General features: G+C 44.1%; 1 protein-coding gene across 4 annotated transcripts in view; it reads left to right on the forward strand.

Moving 5' to 3' along the window:
* TSPAN9 (tetraspanin 9) overlaps positions 1-27,073 on the forward strand; it is a 352,108-nt gene that overhangs the window by 13,562 nt on the left and 311,473 nt on the right. The window contains exon 1 of one of the 4 annotated variants that reach the window (XM_069968574.1): positions 6,243-6,260. The exons of the other annotated variants lie outside the window; for them this stretch is intronic. The gene's annotated coding sequence lies outside the window, so the exon portion shown is untranslated. Of the gene's footprint in view, positions 1-6,242; positions 6,261-27,073 lie in introns of those variants that run through there. 4 annotated transcript variants of the gene reach the window in all.

Below are 27,073 nucleotides of genomic sequence, written 5' to 3' on the forward strand. Positions count from 1 at the left end.
CCAAAGCCAGGGACAGACTATAAACAGGGTACAGGTCATAAAGGAAAGACTGAGATTTCTCCTCTTTTCAAATCCATTCCTGGCTTTGGATTCCAAAATCTTTCAGATTAAATCTCTCTGTGTAAACGCACCATAAGGGTACAGAATCTGTATCTGTTCTGATATCTGAAATGTAGTTTACTCACTAGATTGTAAACCCTTATGGTGCGTTTACACAGAGAGATTTATCTGACAGATTTTGGAAGCCAAAGCCAGGAACTGACTATAAACAGGGAACAGGTCATAAAGGAAAGACTGAGATTTCTCCTCTTTTCAAATCCATTCCTGTCTTTGGCTTCCAAAATCTGTCAGATAAATCTTTCTGTGTAATCGCACCATAAGGTACAGAAACTTTAATCATAGCTGGCGTGGAGTTAGTCGATTAGATTGTAAGACCCTACTGAGGGTGCTATAGCTTAGTCATGTATATAGATTGTAAGCTCTTAGGGAACAGGAACGATGTCGGAGCAAGGATTTTTTTTATAACGATCAGCATTTAGACAGTACGATATATCGTACGGAAAATTCGTTTTGCGATCATTTTGCGATCGCTTAAGCCTATCTCGCACATAAGAAAAATCGGTGAACGACTGTTTACACGGAACGATATGCGAAATTTTTGCGAACGACGATTTTAGAACATGTAAGATCAAAATGAACGATTTCTCTTTCTTTGTTTGATCGTTCGCAGCATTTACACGTACGATTATCGTTCGAATTCGATCGTTATCATGCGAATTCGCACGATAATTGTTCCGTGTAAACGCAGCATTAGGGTATAGAATCTCTTCTTAAGCTGGAATGAAGTTTATCCACTAGATTGCAAGCTCTTATGCTGCGTTTACACGTAACGATTATCGTGCGAATTTGCGCAACAACGATCGAATTGGAACGATAATCGTACGTGTAAACGCAGCGAGCGATCAAATGACGAATGAGAAATTGTTCATTTTGATCTTACAACATGTTCTCAAATCGTTGTTCGGAAAAAATTCGCAGATCGTTCTGTGTAAAAAGTCGTTCACCGATTTAACCAATGTGTGAGATAGGCTTTAGCGATCGCAAAACGGATTTTTGTACGATATATCGTACCGTTTAAACCCTGATCGTTATGAGAAAAAAAATCGTTACTCCGACATCGTTAATCGTACGATTGGGCCAATTATCGTTTCGTGTAAACGCAGCATCAGAGTATAAGGTTATCTCTTGTTAGGTGAGAATTTAGACCTTACTGAAGTAGCTGAGTCCTTTAGATTGCAGGCTGTAATGGTGCTTTTACACGGAACGATTCGCGTTCGAATTTTTGCGATAACGATCGTATTTGAGCGATAATCGGCTCCTGTACACACAGGGAACGATCAAGCGACGAGCGAGAAATCGTTCATTGTGATCTTTCAACGCGTTCTCAAATCGTCGTTGGTCGTTCGCTAAGAATTCGAAGATCGCTTTGTGTAAACAGTCTTTAACAGATTCACCCTATGTGTGAGATGGGCCTAAGCGATCTTAAAAATGATCGCAATAACACATTTTTAAATGATTTTTCACTTCGTCTAAACGCTGAACCTCATAAAAATCAAATTGTTGCTTTAAAATCGATAAACGATCGATTGGGCGAATTATCGCTCCCTGTAAACGGACCATAATAGGTCAAGGATGCTCCTTTCCAGGTGGTCGTGATATGTGCAGTAGTTAAATTAGATTGTAAGCTCTTAGGTAATAGGATCCTTTAATAGTAGCTGAGATTTCAGGAATGTTCTGTAGCAGAGTGACTCCTTTAGATTGTAATCTCACATGGAGTAGGACCTCCTCCTCCCATGAGCCTTTGGGAATGTACTGTAGATGAGTAAGGGCCCTATTCCACGGGACGATTATCGTTCGGATTAAAGTGATAATCGTTTGGTTGCATAGCAGTTAGCGATTAAACTATGAATCGTTCGCATGGAATAAGACGTCATTCGGTCATTCGCAGTAGCGACAACAAGACGACCGCAAGAACGGTCATAAGTTACGATGATCGTTCCATGTAACTGGGTGAACAATTTCAGGTCATTTGCAATAGCGGTCGTTTGAGATCGCTTATCGTAAACGATTATGTGAAGGATAATTGTTCCGTGGAATAGGGCCCTTAGATTGTAAGCCCTTATAGGATGTCTTCTGACTAAGGGTCCTATTCCACAGGACGACCAGGGCCGATCGACAATGTAAACGAGCGCCGATCTGCGCTTGTTTGCAGGGCCTATTCCACAGCCCAATAATCGTTTAGCGAGGGCTGCAGGGACATTGTTACCGATGTCCTTGCAGCCCTTGTTTAAACATCATCCTTTACCTAACCATGTTGTAAGTCTTCTCCTGCGCTCCTTCCTCCTCCCAGTCCCGCGTGCAGCAGCAGCTTCAGAGTGACCTGTCTGAGCTGACAGACCACTCAGCCAATCACTGTCCGCGGCGGTCCTGACCAGTGATTAGCGGAGCGGTCTATCAGCTCAGACAGGTCACTCTGAAGCTGCTGCTGCACGCGGGACTGGGAGGAGGAAGGAGCGCAGGAGAAGACCTACAGCCTGAACAGGTAAAGGATGATGTTTTAAAATCGTCGGTCGCCCACCGTGCATCGCTATTCCATGCAGCGATGCGCGGGTAGTGACTGATGATTTTAGGTTTGAACCTAAATTAACGATCAGCTAATGACATGATCACCGGCTGATCGTTCTCTATATGCCACTGAGCGATAATCGGCCGAATCTGGCCGATTCAGCCGATTATCGCTCCAGGAAATAGGCCCCTTACATGGGACGATTATTGTGCGAAAAATCGTTCGAATTTAAATTATAATCGTTCTGTGTAATTGCAGGCAACGATCAGAAAATCGTTTGTATGTCATTGATCGTTGATTTAGATATGTTCACACAAGAGTTTTTAGGACAAATAATGGGCATGTTTTTAAAAGACGCTAGTAAATAATGATCATTATTAACGACCATCATTTTCCACAGTGGATTTCTGTGCGTGAATATTACACCAGGTGAACATGTCCTAATGGCCCGATGTATCCTGTCTGCTTTTGTGTCATTGCTAGAAGATGTTCCAGTCAATAGTTGCTTTATATTGTTACACGTTGTATATTTACAGTTTATATAACCATAGATGTATTGTTATTATTATTTTGTTACTTGTATGTTTATAGATACCTTATGTAAACATAGGTACGTTGTTGTTGTTGTTATTATATTGTTATTCTAAATTGTAAACTATTTAGATTAGGGCTTTTGCTGCTGGCTACATGCTCCATATTGGCCTTTAATGGTGGTGTGTTTATTGCAAGAGAGATAGATATCTATTACATAGATAAATGGATAGATAGATAGATAGATAGATAGATAGATAGATAGATAGATAGATAGATAGATAGGAGATAGATAAATAGGAGATAGATAGATAGATAGATAGATAGATAGATAGATAGGAGATAGATAGATAGATAGATAGATAGATAGATAGATAGATAGATAGGAGATAGATAGATAGATAGATAGATAGATAGATAGGAGATAGATAGATAGATAGATAGATAGATAGATAGATAGATAGGAGATAGATAGATAGATAGATAGATAGATAGATAGATAGGAGATAGATAAATAGGAGATAGATAGATAGATAGATAGATAGACAGATAGATAGATAGATAGATAGATAGATAGATAGGAGATAGATAGATAGATAGATAGATAGATAGGAGATAGATAAATAGGAGATAGATAGATAGATAGATAGATAGATAGATAGATAGGAGATAGATAGATAGATAGATAGATAGATAGATAGATAGATAGGAGATAGATAAATAGGAGATAGATAGATAGATAGATGATATATAGATAGATAGATAGGAGATAGATAGATAGATAGGAGATAGATAGATACGACATAGGTAGATAGATAGATAGGAGATAGATAGATAGATAGATAGATAGATAGATAGATAGATAGGAGATAGATAGGAGATAGATAGATAGATAGATAGATAGATAGATAGATAGATAGATAGATAGATAGATAGGAGATAGATATCTGAAGTAGATTCAATGGCACTCCCAAATAGATGCAAAAATCAGTGTTTATTCCAGTGTCCAAAAATAAGTTGTCACAGCACAGCAATAGGCAACGTTTCTGTGGCCTCACGCCACCATTTTCAAGCCAGTATAAGTGAGCACATCACACATTTAAATACAGGTGGGGAGCACCCTATTGGTGCAATCCACTGTCAATCAAAGTGATTAAAAAATTTATGCCATTGAGCGAGGCACATTATTGGAGAGCAAAGTTGCTGACACTAAACTCAAAAGAATTCCATTTGTATCGACGTATTCAGATTGGTCGCCTAGAATATCTTCGATCCTGAACAAGTATTGGCACATCATCAGGAATACACATAAACAGGTTACAGAATTTCAGGTTCCTCCCCTGATGTCTTATCGTAGGGGGAGAAACCTGAAGGACCAACTTGTTAAAAACATAATGATTAAGGAACGCAGCGAGAGACAAACTTATTTGGGTCGCAGGAACACAGGGTCCTTCCCTTGCCTAAACTGTATCAACTGCAAATTAATGAAAAAAGGTCCAGAATTTGTACATCCTATTACGCAGCAGGCTTACAAAATCAAGTGTTATCTCACATGCTCATCAGACTGGGTCATATATATACTCTGGTGTCCGTGTGGCCTGATTTATGTGGGGGAGACATCTTGGGATCTGAAAACAAGACTGGCTTGAGAAAGCTCCAATTGGAGGAGCGAAACGTCGCTGTTTTTCCTTGTGTATCGTTTATGGAATAAATTTTCACTATTTTCACCTTCAAGTCTGGATGTGCTGCAAGTCGATTTTTTTGTTTGTCTAGATAGATAGATAGATAGATAGATAGATAGATAGATAGGAGATAGATAGGAGATAGATAGATAGATAATAGATAGGAGATAGATAGGATATAGATAGATAGATAGATAGATAGATAGATAGATAGATAGATAGATAATAGATAGATAGATAGGAGATAGATAGATAGATAGGAGATAGATAGATAGATAGATAGATAGGAGATAGATAATAGATAGGACATAGATAGATAGATAGATAATAGATAGGAGATAGATAGATAGATAATAGATAGGAGATAGATAGATAGATAGATAGATAGATAGATAGATAGATAGATAATTGATAGGAGATAGATAGATAGATAGATAATAGATAGGAGATAGATAGATAGATAGATGACAGACAGATGATAGATAGATAGATAGATAGATAGATAGAAGATAGATAGATAGGAGATAGATAGATAGATAGATAGATAGGAGATAGATAGATAGATAGATAGATAGATAGATAGATAGATAGATAGATAGATAGATAGATAGATGAGAAATACTGGCTCTCCACCTATTGCAAAACAAAAGACCCTATTACACGGAACATGGCAGGTAATCGTCCTGTGGAATAAAAGGTGGAATAGGAGCGGCGGCAGATAGCAGACCGCCGCTATCTGCTATGGGCTGCCTGGACAATCTAGCGATCACCCGGGCAGCCCCCCCGCAGCTCTCCGTGGCCGCCCCCGGACTCACCCGCTCGCTGCCGCCGTGTGTATCGGCAGAGAGCAGGAAGAGAGACAGCGCTCATTTGCTCTTCCAGTCGTCCTGTGTAATAAGGGCTTAAATTTCCCATAATGCCCTCAGGGCATGCTGGGCGATGTAGTTTTGCAGCAGCTGGAGAGCTTCAGATTGGGGCACACTGCTCTAGAGAGTTATAAATCAACATTCATTTCAAGAATGTTTTGCTGATGTGCTGGGACTTTTAGTTCTACTCCATTGGTATAGTGTTTGTATGAGTCTCTGCAGGACAGGACACCCCCCCCCCCTCCATTCTTCCTGTTTCCTGTGTATTGTTAAAGAGAAAAGAAAACCAAAACATCTTCTCTCAGCGCTGCTCATGTTACTTAAAGGAGGAGAGAGGGCGACCGGTAATGTAGAACAGTCATCTCCACTGTGTGGCTCTCCACCTATTGCAAAACTACAACTCCCAGCATGCCCTGACAGCCGAAGGGTGATCAGTAGTGTAGACCATTCAGTAATCCAGGATTTCCGCAGTCTTGTTGTTTGGTTCATTTGCAGAATGAGTTTTGTTACTCATCATTGGTGCCGTCACATGACCTGTGGGAATCTCTTCCATCAGTGAGTGGACGCCATTTACCACATGTGAAGTCTCCTCTGCCAGTCATACATACAGCCTATACAATGCCTATATGAGATACTAAAGAGGGATATGTAGATATGAGACTTATATCCATGCCTGTTGTTATGCCCCCAGTGCCGACCACAGCTGCCACAGTGCCAACCAAAATGTCCTATAACAATGACTGCCACAATACCCCTATACTATGATGATGTAGCTCCGACCACAGCGCCAAAGACATTGGGGGAGATTTATCAAACATGGTGTAAAGTAAAATTGTCTTAGTTGCCCCTAGCAACCAATCAGATTCCACCTTTCATTTTCCAAGGAGTCTGTGAGGAATGAAAGGTGGAATCTGATTGGTTGCTAGGGGCAACTGAGACAGTTTCACTTTACACCATGTTTGATAAATCTCCCTCATTGTCCTATAACAATGAGTGCCACAAAGCATCCAGTGCCAGCCACAATGCCTCTATAACTATAACTACCATATTGCCCCCAGTACTGACCACACTCTCTCTATAACTACCATAGTGACCCAGTACTGACCACACTCTATAACTATAACTACCATAGTGACCCCAGTACTGACCACACTCTCTCTATAACTACCATAGTGACCCCAGTACTGACCACACTCTCTCTATAACTACCATAGTGACCCCAGTACTGACCACACTCTCTCTATAACTACCATAGTGATCCCAGTACTGACCATACTCTCTCTATAACTATCATAGTGACCCCAGTACTGACCACACTCTATAACTATAACTACCATAGTGACCCCAGTACTGACCACACTCTATAACTATAACTACCATAGTGACCCCAGTACTGACCACACTCTCTCTATAATTACCATAGTGACCCCAGTACTGACCACACTCTCTCTATAACTACCATAGTGACCCCAGTGCCAGCCACAATGCCTCTATAACTATAACTACCATAGTGACCCCAGTACTGACCACACTCTCTCTATAACTACCATAGTGACCCCAGTACCGACCACACTCTCTCTATAACTATAACTACCATAGTGATCCCAGTACCGACCACACTCTCTATATAACTACCATAGTGACCCCAGTACCGACCACACTCTCTCTATAACTATAACTACCATAGTGATCCCAGTACCGACCACTCTCTCTCTATAACTACCATAGTAATCCCAGTACCGACCACTCTCTCTCTCTCTGTAACTACCATAGTGACCCCAGTACTGACCACACTCTCTCTATAACTACCATAGTGACCCCAGTACCGACCACACTCTCTCTCAGGGGCGTAACTAGAAATGGCTGGGCCCCATAGCAAACTTTTGATTGGGGCCCCCCCGCCCCCCCCCCCCCCCCCCCTCTCGATCGACCACTATGCCATCAACACACTCAGCTCTACACAGGTCCTGTACACCATATAAATTACAGTACAGTTACATCAGGTGACTTACAGGAGACGTCTTCTCTGATGGGAGTTCTTCCCTTTTCATTTTCTTTTCCATCTGTCCTGGGCCGTTATGAGAACTTCTCCGGGCCACGAATCCACAGAATCTGCCAGACAGACATATTAGGCTCCACACTCTGTCACCATCCTCATCTCTCTATACTGCACATCTGCATTGGCCCCTTTACACCCACATTTAGTGGGTAGGCTGACTCTATGTGATCCCATTTTAGTATATGGCCCTCCTCTCTGTCGCCCCTCCTTATAGATAGCTTCCTTATGTTGCCCCCCTCCGCTGTCCCCCTTATAGATGCCCCCCCATGTTGTCTCCTTATAGATGGTCCCCTATGTTGCCCCCCCTATAGATGGCCCCCTCTTCCCCTATATTGTCCCCTTATAGATGGCCCCCTTTCCCCCTTTATTGTCCTCTTATAGATGTTCCCCTCTCCCCCAATGTTGTACGTTTATATCCCCCTCTCCCCCTATGTTGTCCCCCTCTCCCCCTATGTTCTCCCCTTATAGATGGCCTGCTCTCCCCCTATGGTGTCCCCCCCTTATAGATGGCCCTCTCCCCCCCCTTCCTTACAGATGTCCCCCTCCCCCCCTTCCTTATAGATGGTCTCTCTCTCCCCCCTCCCTTATAGATGCCTCCCTCTCCCCCCCTTCCTTATAGATGCCCCCCTCTCCCCCCCCTTCCTTATAGATGCCCCCCTCTCCCCCCTTCCTTATAGATGCCCCCTTCTCCTCTCCCCCCCTTCCTTATAGATGCCCCCTTCTCTTCTCCCCCCTTCCTTATAGATGCCCCCTCCTCTTCTCCCCCCCCCCTTCCTTATAGATGCCCCCTTCTCTTCTCCCCCATTCCTTATAGATGCCCCCTCCTCTTCTCCCCCCCTTCCTTATAGATGCCCCCTTCTCTTCTCCCCCCTTCCTTATAGATGCCCCCTCCTCTTCTCCCCCCTTCCTTATAGATGCCCCCTCCTCTTCTCCCCCCCTTCCTTATAGATGCCCCCACCTCTTCTCCCGCCCCTTCCTTATAGATGCCCCTTCTCTCCTCCCCCCTTCCTTATAGATGCCCATGCCCCCTTCTCTTCTCCCCTCCCCCCTTCCTTATAGATGCCCCCTCCTCTTCTCCCCCCCTTCCTTATAGATGCCCCCTTCTCCCCCCCCCCTTATAGATGCCCCCTTCTCTTCTCCCCCCTTCCTTATAGATGCCCCCTCCTCTTCTCCCCCCTTCCTTATAGATGCCCCCTCCTCTTCTCCCCCCCTTCCTTATAGATGCCCATGCCCCCTTCTCTTCTCCCCTCCCCCCTTCCTTATAGATGCCCCCTTCTCCCCCCCCTTATAGATGCCCCCTCCTCTTCTCCCCCCTTCCTTATAGATGCCCCCTCCTCTTCTCCCCCCTTCCTTATAGATGCCCCCTCCTCTTCTCCCCCCTTCCTTATAGATGCCCCCTCCTCTTCTCCCCCCCTTCCTTATAGATGCCCATGCCCCCTTCTCTTCTCCCCTCCCCCCTTCCTTATAGATGCCCCCTCCTCTTCTCCCCCCCCTTCCTTATAGATGCCCCCTCCTCTTCTCCCCCCCCTTCCTTATAGATGCCCCCTTCTCTCCTCCCCCCTTCCTTATAGATGCCCCCTTCTCCCCCTTCCTTATAGATGCCCCCTTCTCCCCCCCCTTATAGATGCCCCCTTCTCCCCCCCCCCTTATAGATGCCCCCTTCTCCCCCCCCCTTATAGATGCCCCCTTCTCTTCTCCCCTCCCCCCTTCCTTATAGATGCCCCCTCCTCTTCTCCCCCCCCCCCTTCCTTATAGATGCCCCCTTCTCTTCTCCCCTCCCCCCTTCCTTATAGATGCCCCCTCCTCTTCTCCCCCCTTCCTTATAGATGCCCCCTTCTCTCCTCCCCCCTTCCTTATAGATGCCCCCTTCTCCCCCTTCCTTATAGATGCCCCCTTCTCCCCCCCCTTATAGATGCCCCCTTCTCCCCCCCTTATAGATGCCCCCTTCTCCCCCCCCCTTATAGATGCCCCCTTCTCTTCTCCCCTCCCCCCTTCCTTATAGATGCCCCTCCTCTTCTCCCCCCCCTTCCTTATAGATGCCCCCTTCTCTTCTCCCCTCCCCCCTTCCTTATAGATGCCGCCTCCTCTTCTCCCCCCCCCCTTCCTTATAGATGCCCCCTTCTCCCCCCCTTCCTTATAGATGCCCCCTCCTCTTCTCCCCCCTTCCTTATAGATGCCCCCTTCTCTCCTCCCCCCTTCCTTATAGATGCCCCCTTCTCTCCTCCCCCCTTCCTTATAGATGCCCCCTTCTCTCCTCCCCCCTTCCTTATAGATGCCCCCTCCTCCCCCCCCCCCCTTATAGATGCCCCCTTCTCCCCCCCCCCCCCGAGAAAAGCAAGTTTAAAAAAAAGAAAAAAACTCACCTAACAACACGCTCCCCCGTCGAGCCTTTTTCCTGTCACCCCGTCTGATGCGCGGCTGCCGTCTGATGCCGCGTCCTAGCCCCGGCAGCGCGCGTATCATAGAGTTCTGTGTGGGCCTGTAGCCGCGACTTCCGGCACACGTCTCTGTGCCGGAAGTCGGGGCCGCAGCACAAGCCCACACAGAACTCTATGATACGCGCGCTGCCGGGGCTAGGACGCGGCATCAGACGGCAGCCGCGCATCAGACGGGGTGACAGGAGCGCTGTGGACCGGTCCCGTGCTCCTCCAGGCCCAGTGACTCCTTTTCCCGATGGTTGGGGACAGGAGTCTCCGGGTCGGGAGAAGCACGGGACCGGCCCCCGGCTACAGCACCCGGGAGGCATGCTCAGCCGCCGGGTGCTGCAGGATATGTCAGCTCCAGGGGCCCGCGTCACGGGCCCCTGATGCGGCGGGGCCCCGTAGCAGCCGCTACGGCTGCTACGGCGGTAGTTCCGCCAGTGCTCTCTCTATAACTATAACTACCATAGTGATCCCAGTACCGACCACTCTCTCTCTATAATTACCATAGTGACCCCAGTACTGGCCACACTCTCTCTATAACTACCATAGTGACCCCAGTACTGACCACACTCTCTCTATAACTATAACTACCATAGTGATCCCAGTACTGACCACTCTCTCTCTCTATAACTACCATAGTGACCCCAGTACTGACCACACTCTCTCTATAACTACCATAGTGACCCCAGTACTGACCACTCTCTCTCTATAACTACCATAGTGATCCCAGTACCGACCACTCTCTATATAACTACCATAGTGATCCCAGTACTGACCACTCTCTCTCTCTATAACTACCATAGTGACCCCAGTACTGACCACACTCTCTCTATAACTATAACTACCATAGTGACCCCAGTACTGACCACTCTCTCTCTCTATAACTACCATAGTGACCCCAGTACTGACCACACTCTCTCTATAACTACCATAGTGACCCCAGTACTGACCACACTCTCTCTATAACTACCATAGTGACCCCAGTACTGACCACACTCTCTCTATAACTACCATAGTGACCCCAGTACTGACCACACTCTCTATATAACTACCATAGTGACCCCAGTACTGACCACTCTCTCTCTATAACTACCATAGTGACCCCAGTACTGACCACACTCTCTCTATAACTACCATAGTGACCCCAGTACTGACCACACTCTCTCTATAACTACCATAGTGACCCCAGTACTGACCACACTCTCTCTATAACTACCATAGTGACCCCAGTACTGACCACACTCTCTCTATAACTACCATAGTGACCCCAGTACTGACCACACTCTCTATATAACTACCATAGTGACCCCAGTACTGACCACTCTCTCTCTATAACTACCATAGTGACCCCAGTACTGACCACACTCTCTCTCTCTATAACTACCATAGTGACCCCAGTACTGGCCACACTCTCTCTATAACTACCATAGTGACCCCAGTACTGACCACACTCTCTCTATAACTACCATAGTGACCCCAGTACTGGCCACACTCTCTCTATAACTACCATAGTGACCCCAGTACTGACCACACTCTCTCTCTCTATAACTACCATAGAGACCCCAGTACTGACCACACTCTCTATAACTACCATAGTGACCCCAGTACTGACCACACTCTCTCTATAACTATAACTACCATAGAGACCCCAGTACTGACCACACTCTCTCTATAACTACCATAGTGACCCCAGTACTGACCACACTCTCTCTATAACTACCATAGAGACCCCAGTACTTACCACACTCTCTATAATTACCATAGTGACCCCAGTACTGACCACACTCTCTCTATAACTATAACTACCATAGTGACCCCAGTACTGACCAAACTCTCTCTATAATTACCATAGTGACCTCAGTACTGACCACACTCTCTCTATAACTACCATAGTGACCCCAGTACCGACCACACTCTCTCTATAACTATAACTACCATAGTGATCCCAGTACCGACCACACTCTCTCTATAATTACCATAGTGACCCCAGTACTGGCCACACTCTCTCTATAACTACCATAGTGACCCCAGTACTGACCACTCTCTCTCTATAACTACCATAGTGATCCCAGTACCGACCACTCTCTATATAACTACCATAGTGACCCCAGTACTGACCACACTCTCTCTCTATAACTACCATAGTGACCCCAGTACTGACCACACTCTCTATATAACTACCATAGTGACCCCAGTACTGACCACACTCTCTCTCTATAACTACCATAGTGATCCCAGTACTGACCATACTCTCTCCATAACTACCATAGTGACCCCAGTACTGACCACACTCTCTCTCTCTGTAACTACCATAGTGACCCCAGTACTGACCACACTCTCTCTATAACTACCATATTGCCCCCAGTACTCACCACACTCTCTATATAACTACCATAGTGACCCCAATACCGACAACACTCTCTCTATAACTACCATAGTGACCCCAATACCGACAACACTCTCTCTATAACTACCATAGTGACCCCAATACCGACAACACTCTCTCTATAACTACCATAGTGACCCCAGTACTGACCACACTCTCTATATAACTACCATAGTGACCCCAGTACTGACCACACTCTCTCTTTAACTATAACTACCATAGTGACACCAGTACTGACCACACTCTCTATAACTATAACTACCATAGTGACCCCAGTACTGACCACACTCTCTATATAACTACCATAGTGACCCCAGTACACACTCTCTATAACACTAATCACCACAATGCCCACAGTTCCAGACACAATGCCATATAACACTGACAGCAGCAATGACTACTATAGTGCCCCTACTGAAAGGCACATAACAAGGATTGTCAGTATTTCTCAAATTTTTTTTTAATTCATAGTAATTTTATTGCCTAAAAAAACATAAAATAAAGAAAATATACAAAAATAAAAATAAATTCCTCAAAGTTTTTTTTAAGAAAAAAAAAAAATCCGAAATCACAAGTGAAACTGCCCTTACGCTATTGTTCTCGTTACTACAACCCCCAGCAACCCCCCGCTACCCCCCCCCCCCCATGTGTGACCCAGGGCTGCAGCAGGTTATTAATTAAGCGGCGGTATATGACCTATAAATAACTATAATGGGGGAATCGCACTCCCAGGTTCTTTACACTTAAAGTGCAGCTGTTGCCTGCCTGCCGTGCATCCAGCCTCCTGTCTATAAGCACAATGGAGGCTCATGGGAAGAGTTTACGACCCCTCCTGTAGACATCACAATATGCTAATACAGAGTTAATTGAAATGTTTGCTGTACTCTCTGCAGTAACGTGGCCCCTGAGAACAGGTCTTGGGGACTGTTTGTTTACACCCAGCATGCCCAGGATCAGCTGTATATATAGGTCATGTGTAAATCTGGAGAAGTGTGATTATTACAAATAGAAATAGAAACCCATCATAAGTTAAAGGGGTTCTCCACTCTTTCATTAGAAGAGTCCATTGATATAAAAAAAGATCATGAAGTGTCTCCCTGTTGGCACTCCCAGAGATCAGGCGTAGTCAGTGTGGAAATCTTTCAGTATGTGTTTAAAGGGGTACTTAAATTGTTTTGTAATAAACTGGTCAGAAAGTTATATAGATTTGTAAATTACTTTCATTAAAAATCACTAGACTTCCAGTACTTATCAGCTGCTGTATGTCCTGCAGGAAGTGGTGTATTCTTTCCAGTCTGACACAGTGCTCTCTGCTGCCACCTCTGTCCGTGTCAGGAAATGTCCAGAGCAGTTGCAGACAGAGAGGGTGCAGAGGTAGTTTGCACCTGATCCTGGTGCCTGTCAGGGCCCTGAAGGCTCCTTTGCCATAGTATCATATTTAGTGGTGGATTCTGTTATAGATTTTGTAGTGGGGTCTGGGATCTCCACTGGCCTGGAACTTACATTGTGTTATGCCTAGAGGAAGGCCCTAGGGGGTGGAGACAAAATCATCATTATGCCCCGCCCCTGCAGAACCTGCACTAGGTGTCATTAAATAGGAGTTTCTTTACAGTAAAGCTGTTCTGTTAGAAATCCAGTTCAGTCTGAAAGCAGCATATTAGAGCAAGAGGAGCTGAATATATATATATATATATATATATATATATATATATATATATATATGCAAAAAAGGGGTCCGTGGAGCCTCAGTTACGAGTCTCATCCTGCTCCACACTGACGAGGGGCAAATACCCCGAAACTGCAGTCTGTGGATGGATGCATAGCCTTGGTAACCCTTGTCTTATGTCGTTATACTCGCCACAGAGTTAGACTTTGACTCACAGGGGCCACCCTGGTGTTTCCCTATTTAGGTCCTAAAGCTCGCAACAGAGTGAGGACCTGAGGGACTACGTATCAGGGTGGTTTGGTGCTCTCCCCACTAGGAGGCACCCCTTGGCAATGGGCTTCCTTCTCTGGAGAGAGGGATATCTGGCTATTCCCGTGTTTTGAGACTCGTAACTGAGGCTCCACGGACCCCTTCTTTGCATATTTAAATTTTGTATGGGACAATCAATGGAGACTCGTAAATGAGTACTCCATTGGAATTTTTCACTGTTCTCCCTGAGTTCAGTGATTGTTGTGTTTTGTTGGTCTATATATATATATATATATATATATATATATATATATATATATATACTCAGCTCCTCTTGTGTGTATATATATATATATATATATATACATATAAATATGTATATATATATACATATATATATATATATATATATATATATATATATATATATGTACTCAGCTCCTCTTGCTCTATAATTTGCTGCTTTCAGACTGGACTGGATTTCTAACAGAACAGCTTTACTGTAAAGAAGCTCCCTAAGTAATACTGCATGACACCTAGTGCAGGTTCTGCAGGGGCGGGGCATAACAATGATTGTGTCTCCACCCCCTAGGGCCTTGCTCTATATATATCTCTACATTCTGGGTTTGGAGTCCAGTGGGCAGCACTGATTAGTGGATTAGTGATTGACAGCTTGTTTGAGTACCGCCCACTGGACTCCCTAACTGAAGTTTAGATGAACAAATTTCAAGTTACATTGAATATTTCCCCACATATATATATCAGTCTGCTCAGCTCTTTCTGCTCTATAACTGCGCTCATTTTCAATGCGACAGGTTCCCTTTAAAAAAAAAAAAAAAAAAAAAAAAACAATACATGATGTGGAGTTGAAGTGGTGTCACCATGGCAGCACCTGTTGCAACTTTTTTGAAAATGTCCTTTCATTTATTTAGCAAAAGCCCTGACTGCGTACAGTGTATACGGCTGTTTTTGTAAATCACGTCACTGTTTAAGCAGGTTGTATAAATGGTCATAAATATTTGACCGAGAACAGAAGTGAGTCCTTGTGAGTCATATGGCCTTGCTGCTGAGGGGCACGGATAAATAATTCATGGAGTTTTTTTTTCAATGACCTTAATGTGAACTAAGAGACGATATCTACAGAAAGCCGAGTCACGGATTTTCCTAACATGAAATAACATGCTCAGAATTAATATTTCTGATTCATTTTTGAGGGTTTCTCAATCGGGATGTTATAATGCAGTTGGGTGTTCACCTCTTTATTATAGAAGTTAGTTGAAGGGATTTTCTGGGGGAAAAAACATTCCCATATGATCATGGGAATATGACCCTATAACCCACCATCAATTTTTTAAATGAAGGGGATCTCTGGAATACCACCTAGATACATTGGCAGCTGTTAATAGTACTCTCTGGTATAGTCACTTAAAGGGGTAATCCACAGAATTTTTTCTTTAAATCAACTGGTGTCAGAAAGTGATACAGATTTGTAATTTACTTTTGTTAAAAAATCTCTAGTCTTACAGTACTTATCAGCTGCTGTATGTCCTGCATGAAGTGGTGTATTCTTTCCAGTCTGACACAGCGCTCTCTGCTGCCACCTCTGTCCATGTCAGGAACCGTCCAGAGCAGTAGCAGAATGAGAAGCCATGACAACATGGTTGTGTTACACAGAAGCATGTGTGAAGAGCAAGGAATTAGCTATAGTCATGTCAGTTCTTTATAGAACATATTTCTGCGTTGCATAGGAAAAAAATCCACAATCAGGCTAAATGCTGTTGATGGATCTTAGGGCCCATTCACACTACGAATTCGGTGCAGAGACTCCGCTTGGAATCCCCGCCATGTCAATTCTTTAAACGAAGAGGTGCGGAGAGCGGAGGCACGTGAGCCCTCCCATTCAAAGACGTAGCAGCCAGGATTCCATGGGCGGGAATTCAGAGTGGAATTTCTCCGCCGAATCCGTAGTATGAACGTGCCCTTATAATACTGACTGGTTGTAAGGGATCCATCAATGGCAACTTATGTTGAAAGGTATATCATGACAATGGGTAAGGTATATAGACCTCATAAAAAAGAGAGGTTGCACAAAACTTACTGTACTTTCAGGGGGGGGGGTCCCATTCAGGGTGTGTAGAAAGCCGAGTGATGAGAAATATGCCAATGTAATCCATATCCATAAGTCACGGCTTCTGTATTGTTCCGGGTTATTTTCGGCCTCTAGATTCCCCTTGTGATATCGTATTTTGGGCAGATTGGAGAGAGGCCTTAAATACCTCGTCGGATAATTATGGCCTTGTATGTGTCTCGCTGACAGCTCACTTATTTATTTTTGACTCGTAAGAAGACGGACAACCATGTATAGACCTGATGATTTATTTAACAGGTTACTTCATGTAATATTGGCTTAGGGCTTCTACTTTATCATTAGCACAGACTGAATGCGGCACAGAAAATAGAGGCCTCGTTCCGTATTATGGGACCCAATGGGATTACTAAACTATGGGGTTGCTATAAATAGATGGCAAATGTTTGGAGACCCTATAATTTCAGGTGGTTCCTCTAAAGTTAGAGGTTATAATTGAAACCTTGTTTCTGTAGGGATGAATGTTAGATTCGGGGGATGATCGGTTGATATCGTCAAGTTAAAGAGGTCACATTAGGGCAGGTTGACCCAGGTTGATATTATAGTCTTGTCAAAGAGGCCACACTGGGCGAAGTTGATATCATTGTCTAATTGAAGAGACCACATTAAGCCGGGTTGACCGAGGTAGATATCATGGCCTAATCAAGAGTCCACATTGAGCTCGGTTAATATCATGGACTAGTTGAGCTGTCACATTGAACCAGGTTGATATCGCGATCAAGTTGAAGAGGCCGAAGGGGCTTCAAAATGTATCGCTATCAGGCGCACATCTCTCTATGTAAACAGGAGATGTGTGGCCGATAGCAAAACATTTAAATTACCACACTAATGGTATAGGGATTGGTATATAGGCTGCGCGATTATCGTGCCTTCTGAAAAGCTCTACAAACGAGCAGCGATCTTGCTGATGGGCGCTCGCTTGCGTCCTTGCATGGTCCCATATTGGACCTTGTAAAAGGATCCCAAGCCAGACTGAGCCAGGTTGAGACCATGACCAAGTCAAACAGGCCACATTACACCAGAATAGGCCAGGTTGATATCATGGTCAAGTGGAAGAGACCACATTACACCAGATTGATTTCAAGCTTTGTCATAGTCAAAGGGGTCACATTGATCCAGGTTGGGATCATGGTCTAGTTGAAGAGGCCACAGACGTGGACCCACTCAGTATAAGTGAATGGGCTGGAAAGATGCTATGATGGGTCCTGATTAGAGATGAGCGAGCGGGTTCGGGTTTGAGTCGATCCGAACCCGAACGTTCGGCATTTGATTAGCTGTGGCTGCTGAACTTGGACAAAGCTCTAAGGTTGTCTGGAAAACATGGATACAGCCAATGACTATATCCATGTTTTCCACATAGCCTTAGGGCTTTATCAAACTTCAGCAGCCACCGCTAATCACATGCCGAAAGTTCAGGTTCGGATCGACTCGAGCATGCTCGAGGTTTGCTCATCTCTAGTCCCGATACATCATGGTAGGAGGCAACCATGTTATTATGCAGTGAAATACTCTACAGGAGGGTTCCTTGGTCAAAATACAAAAATTGGGACTCCATTAAATGAAAAAAAGGTGCTCGGGTATGACATTGGGTCACCATAACGTGGTAGTTTACTTTGACCTCAATGTTCCAATGAAAAAAAAAAAACAATTGTAACTGAACATGTAACTAGTGTTAAGCGAACTTGCCGAACTGTTCATATTCGGCAACGTTCTCCGATTTCCCTCAATTTTTACAAGTAGTGCTGAGCAGAGATTCTGAACTGTTTGGGTTCGGCAACGTTCTCTGAAATATAACGGATTTCACTCACCATGGCTTCCAAAGTTGGATGCCACCTTAGGCTGCCATGACACATTCCGTAAAATTGTCTGTGGTCGGGATCCGCACCGTAAAATAGGACATGTCCTAGTGTGGATTGCGGCACAGATCCCCCTGCTGCCCGGCAGCAGGCAGCAGAAATGACGGGAGCACAGGAGACACTAGTAGTGGGGTAGTTGTCTTCTGCGCTCTTTTCATCTCTGCTGCCAGGCGGCGAGGGGGCTGCACTCCTCTTGGGGGATCTGTGCCGTGATACTCCTCCAGCAAGGAAGTTTTTTAAAACTTTTTAGGACGTTAATTTTCAATAGGGAACTAGGAACATGAATCACGAATCTTCAGAAATCCCATCATTTTCCCGGCAAGCATTGTTAGCTTTACCCAATAAGCCGCAGCGCTCCAGGCCAGAGCTGCCCGGTTGTAACAATGTTTATTTTCTTAACTTTATTAAATTACATCGAAAGGACGATGAACCCAACAAGATGGCGTCCAGCTTCCTGTTATCACGGTTCATTAGGAAATAGCCTCCAAGAGTCGATGAACTCGCAGCAATGCCTGTAGATTCTTAACCTCCCAACTCCTACACACAACATAGTTTAGTGAAACTTTTTGCAGAGTAAGTCAAGCGGATGAAATGTAAATCGTGTCACCAAAATATGTATCTAAGCCGTTTCTATGGAGATTGGCCAAAAATACTGCTTCGTGCTGAATTTCATCAGCCGGTACATTGCTAGCGAAATGGAACATGAATACAAATTTTCGGGAAGCTCGGGTGTATATATACCTTGAAGTTTGTTGACGCGCGCTCTGCGGGTTTCGTCACATAGATTTTGCACCTGCCTTACATCTTATTAGGATTTATGTCCCTTATGAGCTGCAGAAAAAAAGGAAAATGGGCTAATCTTATCTAGTAAGGTAGGACCGAAACGACTTATCTTATGCATATGGATGCCTCCCAACTCTCCCCTGACAGATGTTGGTAAGGAAAGAAAGATTGAGCATGTAGAATTTCATTGCCCAATCGTTTTGTTCTATAGGTGGGCATTAAAGGAGAAGTCCGGCCAGGTATACTTTCAAGTGTTCCACATGGGAAAGGGTTGCTCCGACACTGGTTTATCCCTCCAAGAACAAAAGGGTTAAGTGGCGGAAATCTATCACGGCCAACCCTTCTTTCCACTGACATCATCTGTCCATGTTGAGTCGAGAGGCCTCTATACACCTGGGTTCAGCTGACTTTACTATAAAGTCTATGAGCACTTTAGTAGCGTCTCTCTCTTCTTTTCCAATTGAAAGCACAGGCATAGCTGAGCCCATCATGAATGTGTGTGGTATGGTCAGGGGGTATAGCAGCCATTGAAGGTATATGGCCAAGTAAATAGAGTCAGTTCTCTAATATAATAAACATGATGGGGGAGATTTATCAAACATGGTGTAAAGTGAAACTGGCTCAGTTGCCCCTAGCAACCAATCAGATGCCCCCTTTCATTCCTCACAGTATCTTTGGAAAATGAAAGGTGGAATCTGATTGGTTGCTAGGGGCAACTGAGCCAGTTTCACTGTACACCATGAGGGAGATTTATCCAACATGGTGTAAAGTGAGACTGGCTCAGTTGCCCCTAGCAACCAATCAGATTCCTCCTTTCATTCCTCACAGACTCTTTGGAAAATGAAAGGTGGAATCTGATTGGTTGCTAGGGGCAACTGAGCCAGTTTCACTTTACACCATGTTTGATAAATCTCCCCCATGGTTCCCATCTTTGCAATCTATAAATGCGGTTTATTGGCCTGCACTTCTGATAAACCATTAGCTTCCATACGATGAGCCACAAGCCCTCGCTCTTTCATACTCTGCCAGTATTCATCATCATCCTCAGCTGTCGTGGCTTATCGATGTGGCAGACAGTAGAAATTTCATTAGTCATCCACGCTCTGAGCCCGTCCAGTAGTCGCAGCCACTTCCATGGAATGCACTTTGGGATTGTTGGGAGAATATAAGAGTATTAACCCCTTCTGTTTTCTTGAGTGCCAATAAAACGGATAAGGTTTTTAGATGTTAGATAACAACTAATCCCTAGTTTATAGGTGACTCTATAAATTATATATAGGATTTGTTTGGGAATTACAATATTAAATAATATTCCGGAAAGATGACAGGAAATTTTAATTTTAATGCAACCACTAGGGGGCGGATCTGTAGACAGTTGTATACAGTTCATATTGAGCAGTATGGTAATTGGTAACAACAGACAGTCAAGAAAGAAAACTACTATGGCTTACTGAAGAAGGGTATGGGGCTTCAGGTGGATAAGTGAGACCTACCCTTATCCTGAGGATATGCTACAAACCTAAAAAACAGGATTTAAAGGGGTTAACCAGCACTTCAAAAACATGGCCACTTTTCCCCCCTCTCTTGTCTCCAGATTGGGTGGGGTTTCAAACTCAGTTCCATTGAAGTAAATGGAGCTTAATTGGAAAGCGCAGAGAGGAGACAAGAGAGGGGGAAAAGTGGCCATGTTTTTGTAGCGCTAGATACAACCTTAAATAATATGTAATAGTCATTTAAAGTGATGTACCATCAGATACATCGCTTTGGGTATTTTGCATTAACGGATCGGTACATGGATGCCGTTCCGATCAATGGCCGCCCATGTCAAACAAGAACGGTTCCACAGAAAAGGAATGCTCTTAAGGTTCCCGTATGCCATGAATACCTGTTGGCCAAATATACCTACTACAGTACAATCGTCCCATATGCATGAGTGTCCGACATGCCCGAATGCTGTGTTCCCGACAGAGAGAGAAGGGCCACTACCATCTTCGGTGGTGGCTTATTGGAGAGTAGATCCAACATGCCTCATCCTTCTCTTCCCAACATCATCTGTCGGAAAAATCCAGTGGCTGCCATACATTTTTGGTAGCCCTACTGAAGTCAGGGAGTTCGGGAGGCCTTTGACTAAAGTGCATGGAGACCTTTATAGAGTGACTTTCCATTCTGGCTCATTGGGCGGATGGCAGACGAGGGACCTAATAGAGCCAGTAGACAGAGGTCATCTTCACGAGACAAGGTTGCGAGACATGCATCTTATCTTACAAGGCTTCTTCTAGACTTGCAGACTATAGGTTTACTTGCCCTTTAAATTTTTGTTTCTACCACTTGTTTTCCTGACTGTGACAGTGATAAATGGGAGGACTGTCTTTAATCAGGCCTGCATTCACCTTCTGAGCTGTTTGTGTAATGGGGGAAGTGGTAAGGAGGCAAATATCAAAGAAGGTTCTGAGGGTAACTTCTTGGTAACTTGATCTAGTTACAGAAGAAGAAGAACAACAAAGTATTAGGATTGTTGGGAGTTTGGGCTTTGTTCTATGTTGGTGACTTGAAGAAAAAGGGATGGAATTTTTTAAAAATATAATTTTTGAATATGCTTGACATATACATGGTCATAAATGAGCCCACCAAGTCCACCCTTTCCACCAAGTAAACATGTACTCCTTTAGGGAGTCTCTCCTTCTCCACTCTGAGAGTGTGGATCTAGCTAGGGACCACCCTATAGTGTCCAAATATCTTAATAGGTTCCTAGTTGGTTCCTTTACTGACCCTCTTTTGATTCGAATGGAATGATATGCAAAGTGTCTGTAAAGTAATACTTCCATTAGGCGGTACAGTTCTAAACGTAGACACGTATCCTACATGGGTCCTTTTCCACCTAATTTGACCTGTGCCTAATACTTGCAGGGTGCCATATAGTTGACTTGGCTTTGAAACCACTGACACTTTTCGAATGTGATAAATAATTTGAAAAGTCACAATTTTTTAAAAAATTTTTGTGAATTTCCCAAAAATTAGTAAAAAAATGGCTGAATAAATATAAGCAAATGTGTCCAAAAATGTTGCTCCTGGCCCCCCTTTTTTTTGTGATATTAATCGATATTATTTTTTAAGGTTCCCATGCATGTTAGGCTGCATTCCCACTTCCCGTAAAATTGTCCGTAGTCGCGGATCCGTGACCATTGACAATTTTAGGAACCATTTAAATGAATGCAGCCATTCACACGATCCGTGCCGGGCACCCCCACCGCGAAAAAGTAGGACATGTTCTAGTGCGGATCCCGGCACAGATCCCCCCGCCACCACAGGAGCGCAGAAGACAACTGCTTGCCTACTCCCCCTTGCCGGTGAACATGGAAGCTAGCCAGCACAGGCTCCTGTCTTCTGCTCTCCTCCTCTGATCATCGTGGCCCGGATCGCGGTGGGGGTCGCGGCACGGATCGTGTGAATGAGGCCTTTGACTGTAGTCAGCTGAACCCGCTGCTCGAGATCGATTCAGCCTTCAATCTCAGATGTATGGGGCTCTCCCACCATCCACAAACTAATGATGTTGGGGGAGATGGAAGTCAGGGGTGATGGAAAATCACCCCTGACCCCTTTGTTTTGGGAGAGATAAGCCGCAACGAGACTTCTCTTCCCTCCCCATAGAGAACACAGGAAGACTCAGCTGTGTCGAACGTTGCTGTGTATGGGGAGGTCAGGAGTTATTGACCAGCTTTATTGTTGTGGTCGTTGTAGAGCCCTGAGGTCTGATACCCACAATAGCCGCTCGACTGTACAGGTATCTATAGGAACTTGTGTCCCCTGGATATAAATAAAGTCACTTCCCAGCCCCCCTCCCCACTCGGCCACCTTAATCCCCAGCCTCTGTGTAAACAGTAGCAGTGACAGCAAATGGGCAGACAGGTGATGGTCATCTTACAGTACAGTACTGGAGGTTTATTGCTTAAGTGTAGCTTAACCTAAATATACTGATTCACTTCTTTGGACAATCCCTTTTTTTTGTCAGAAAGACCCGCTGATCATAGGTCGTTCTGCTAATGACATCACTAGGGATCAGCAGTAATCTGTACAAGAATCTGGTAGAAACAGTATAATTTCCCTGCAGCACCCCCAGTGGTGAAATGAAGTATTACACAATCAATTACCAGTCTGTTTAATGCAGGGATGGGGAACCTTCGGCCCTCCTGCAGTTGCAAAACTACAATTCCCATCATGCCTGGGCAGCCGAAGCTAAAGCTTCGGCTGCCCAGGCATGATGGGAATTGTAGTTTTGCAACAGCTGGAGGGCCGAAGGTTCCCCATCCCTGGTTTAATGTATAATAATGGCCAGTTCTTGACATGGACAGAGGTGGCAGCAGAGAGCACTGTGTCAGAATGGAAGGAATACATCACTTTCTGCAGGGCATACAGCAGCTGATAAGTACTACAAGAGTGGAGATTTTTAAATAGAAGTAAATTACAAATCTGTATAACTTTTTTACACCAGCTGAGTTCCCCTTTAAGGCCAATTACTGTGAGTCCCCCTGTCATCAGCTTATCATTGGGTGACCTTCATGGTGCATGTTAATAAAAGATAGATATGATCAGAGACAGAGTTCTCCCATTGGTACGCGGCCTGCTTTGGTTTTCACACGATGCAGTGTAATTCTAACAATCTAGGCATACGTCCAGAGCAAGAGAAAACATAAAATGTAGAAATAACATTAAAAAATAACAAAAAATCTGTTCGGTTGAACAGTGGGAGATACAGATCACTCATCCTGCTCCCCATGTAGCCTGCTTAGCATGCAGTCCATAGGGCCATACAGGACACAATATTAGATAACTATGGAGTTTGCATCTGATACAGCTTTAGTTCAGTCTCTTAAAGGGGTACTCTGTAAAAGAAAATCACATCAACTGCTGTCAGAAAAATATACATTACTTCTATTTAAAAATCGTAACTCTTCCAGTACTTATCAGCTGCTGTATGTCCTGCAGCAAGTGGTATATTCTTTCCAGCGTGACACAGTGCTCTGTCCAGAGCAGCAGCAAATCCCCATAGAAAACCCCTCCAGCTCCAAACAGTTCCTTACATGGACAGAGGTGGCAGCAGAGAGCACTGTGTCAGACTGGAAAGAACACACCATTTCCTGCAGGACATACAGCAGCTGATAAGTACTGGAAGATTTAAGTTTTTTAAATAGAAGTAAATTACAAATCTATATTTAATGACAAGGCATAATTGCTTGTTGGCGCCCCCCTCTGGCATCCGGAACACTTGTTACCCCCCCCCCCCAGTCTACATCCCTGCCATTGAAATACAATGCAGCACAGCCCGGGCAGCCTGACAGGCCTCATTGTCTGCTTTCGAGTGATGCCCAGACTTCAAGACATGGATAGTTGTAATAGCTAAAATCCCAGTTGCCTCAGTAATGTTACTAATAGGAACATGTGTTACTCAGGATGACCTCGCTGCATCAGGAGCTGAGCAGAATGATGTGGGCGTGAGTATGTATATATATATATATATATGTGTAGTGGATTATTTATACACTGTCATTACATAATGTTACGTTACTGATGAGTCAGCTCTGTACAATGTAGAAGTAGCCCGCTCTTATTTGATAGCTTGTCAGGTCACAGGCTGCATGCTTTCTGGCTGCCGTTTATATAGTTGGTCATATAGAAAAAAAATAGCCGCTGATGTAATGTAAAAACCGTACTGTAACAGCTTTAGCACTATGGAGGTAGAGAACACATACAAACCAAAACTTTCTAACTCTAAGACAAGGAAAACTAAGACAGTCTTAAAGGGGCATTCCTGTTTCAACTAACACAGTTATACTTGTAGGACTCATCATACTCTAGCAAATACATTCATTTACCTTCTCCTAATATAGCTGAGATGGGAACATCCCTTTAATTGTTCTAGATTTGATAAAGTAGCTGAACTTTGACTTCTAAGTTTACACTATTTATTTATTTTTTTTTGGGGGGGGGGCTTCCGTACATCGACAAAGTGTGTAAAACTTTTTCTCGCATTTGTAGCAAGGGGAATGACAACTTAGTAGTCTAGGCCACATCTGTTTTCCCATACATTACTTGACACAAGGATATGCCTGCTCAGCCAATCAGCAAGTGAGTCAGGTCCCATCTGTAGTCACTGATTGGCTGAGCAGTCACTTCCTTGTGTCAAGACCAAAACCAGGAAGTGCTATGCAGTGGGACCAGGCCTGGCCAGAGTACCTACACCACCTCTTTACAAACATTTCTCTCTTGCCAACTTGTTCTACCAGTTGTGGCCCATGGACAAGAGCAGAACTATTTCGGAAATAAAGTAGCCATGTTTTTTTTACTTTCTTACACAATGGGGGAGATTTATCAAACATGGTGTAAAGTGAAACTGGCTCAGTTGCCCCTAGCAACCAATCAGATTCCACCTTTCATTTCCCAAAGAGTCTGTGAGGAATGAGAGGGGGAATCTAATTGGTTGCTAGGGGCAACTGAGCCAGTTTCACTTTACACCATGTTTGATAAATCTCCCACAATGCCTTTAAGTAACATAATGTTCTCCTCCAAACAGTCAAAGACTTCATTTTCTGGTGTATGTTGTCAGTGTTTAAAGTTTCAGGTTTAGTTCCTTATTGTGGGAGAACAAAGGCCCCTGTGTTGCCGACCCGTCTCTCCTCATTGTTTTCTTTAAGAGAATCAATGTTTTAGATTCACAGTGGAGATAATGCATCATTGTCGGCCATTAAAAATGTGACATGGGCTTCATCCGGGTGTCGTAGGGATGGGTGACTGGAAGTGGTGTGAAGTGATAAAGGTTTTGTAAGTAATAAGGGAAACAGGTGTGATATTGAGCTGAGACAAGAGAGTCTACACTGGTTTTTCCCCCCGTTTTAAAGGGATAATCCAGCGCTACAAAAACATGGCCACTTTCCCCCCCTCTCTTGTCTCCCGTTCACCATTTACTTCAAAGGAACCGAGTTTTAAACCCCACTCAATATGGAGACAAGAGAGGGGGAAAAGTGGCCATGTTTTTTTAGCGCTGGATAACCCCTTTAACAATAGCCGTTCCAATTTACGAATCAGGGATTTTAAGGGAACTATAGTCGCCAACATCATAAGATGTTGTATAACGTAACTGCATCTAACAGAAAGAGACAAGAGGGAGGAGCCTTAGGGTCCCGTTATACGGAGCGTTAATTGTACAAATCGGGCCGATTCAGCCAATTGTCGCTCTGTGAAATAGAGACAACGATCAGCTGATGAAACGATCATAAGCGGCCCTTGCTGCTCTATTATCGGGCCATCTAATAGGTGCAGTAAACAAGCAGATCTAGCAGATAAGTGCTCATTAACTTTACTCATTTATTTTTTTTTATATATAATGTAACAAAAAATCAATAATCCTGGCGCTTTTTCCCTTCTTTTCGTTTACGCCGTTCGCGATGACGCTTGTTATATTTTAATAGATCGGACAATTACGCACGCTACGGTATATTATCTGTTTATTTAGTTTTATATGTTTTATTTATATAATAGGAAAGGGGGGTGATTTTAAATTTTATTGGGGGAGGGGCTTTGGGGTATTTATAAAAACATTTTTACATTTTTTTTTTCACATTGTCCCTGCATACATTGATCGCATAGATTGCATACACTGTACAATACACAATGTACATAGCATTGATCAGTTGTTATAGGCCTGTGGCAGACTCAATCAGCAGAGTGCCGATCGGACCACACGGAGGAAGGTAAGAGACCTCCGGCGGTCTGTTAAAACGATCGGGACCCCCGCAGTCACACTGC

The sequence above is a fragment of the Dendropsophus ebraccatus genome, chromosome 1 (assembly GCF_027789765.1).
Source record: "Dendropsophus ebraccatus isolate aDenEbr1 chromosome 1, aDenEbr1.pat, whole genome shotgun sequence".
Taxonomy (NCBI): domain Eukaryota; kingdom Metazoa; phylum Chordata; class Amphibia; order Anura; family Hylidae; genus Dendropsophus; species Dendropsophus ebraccatus.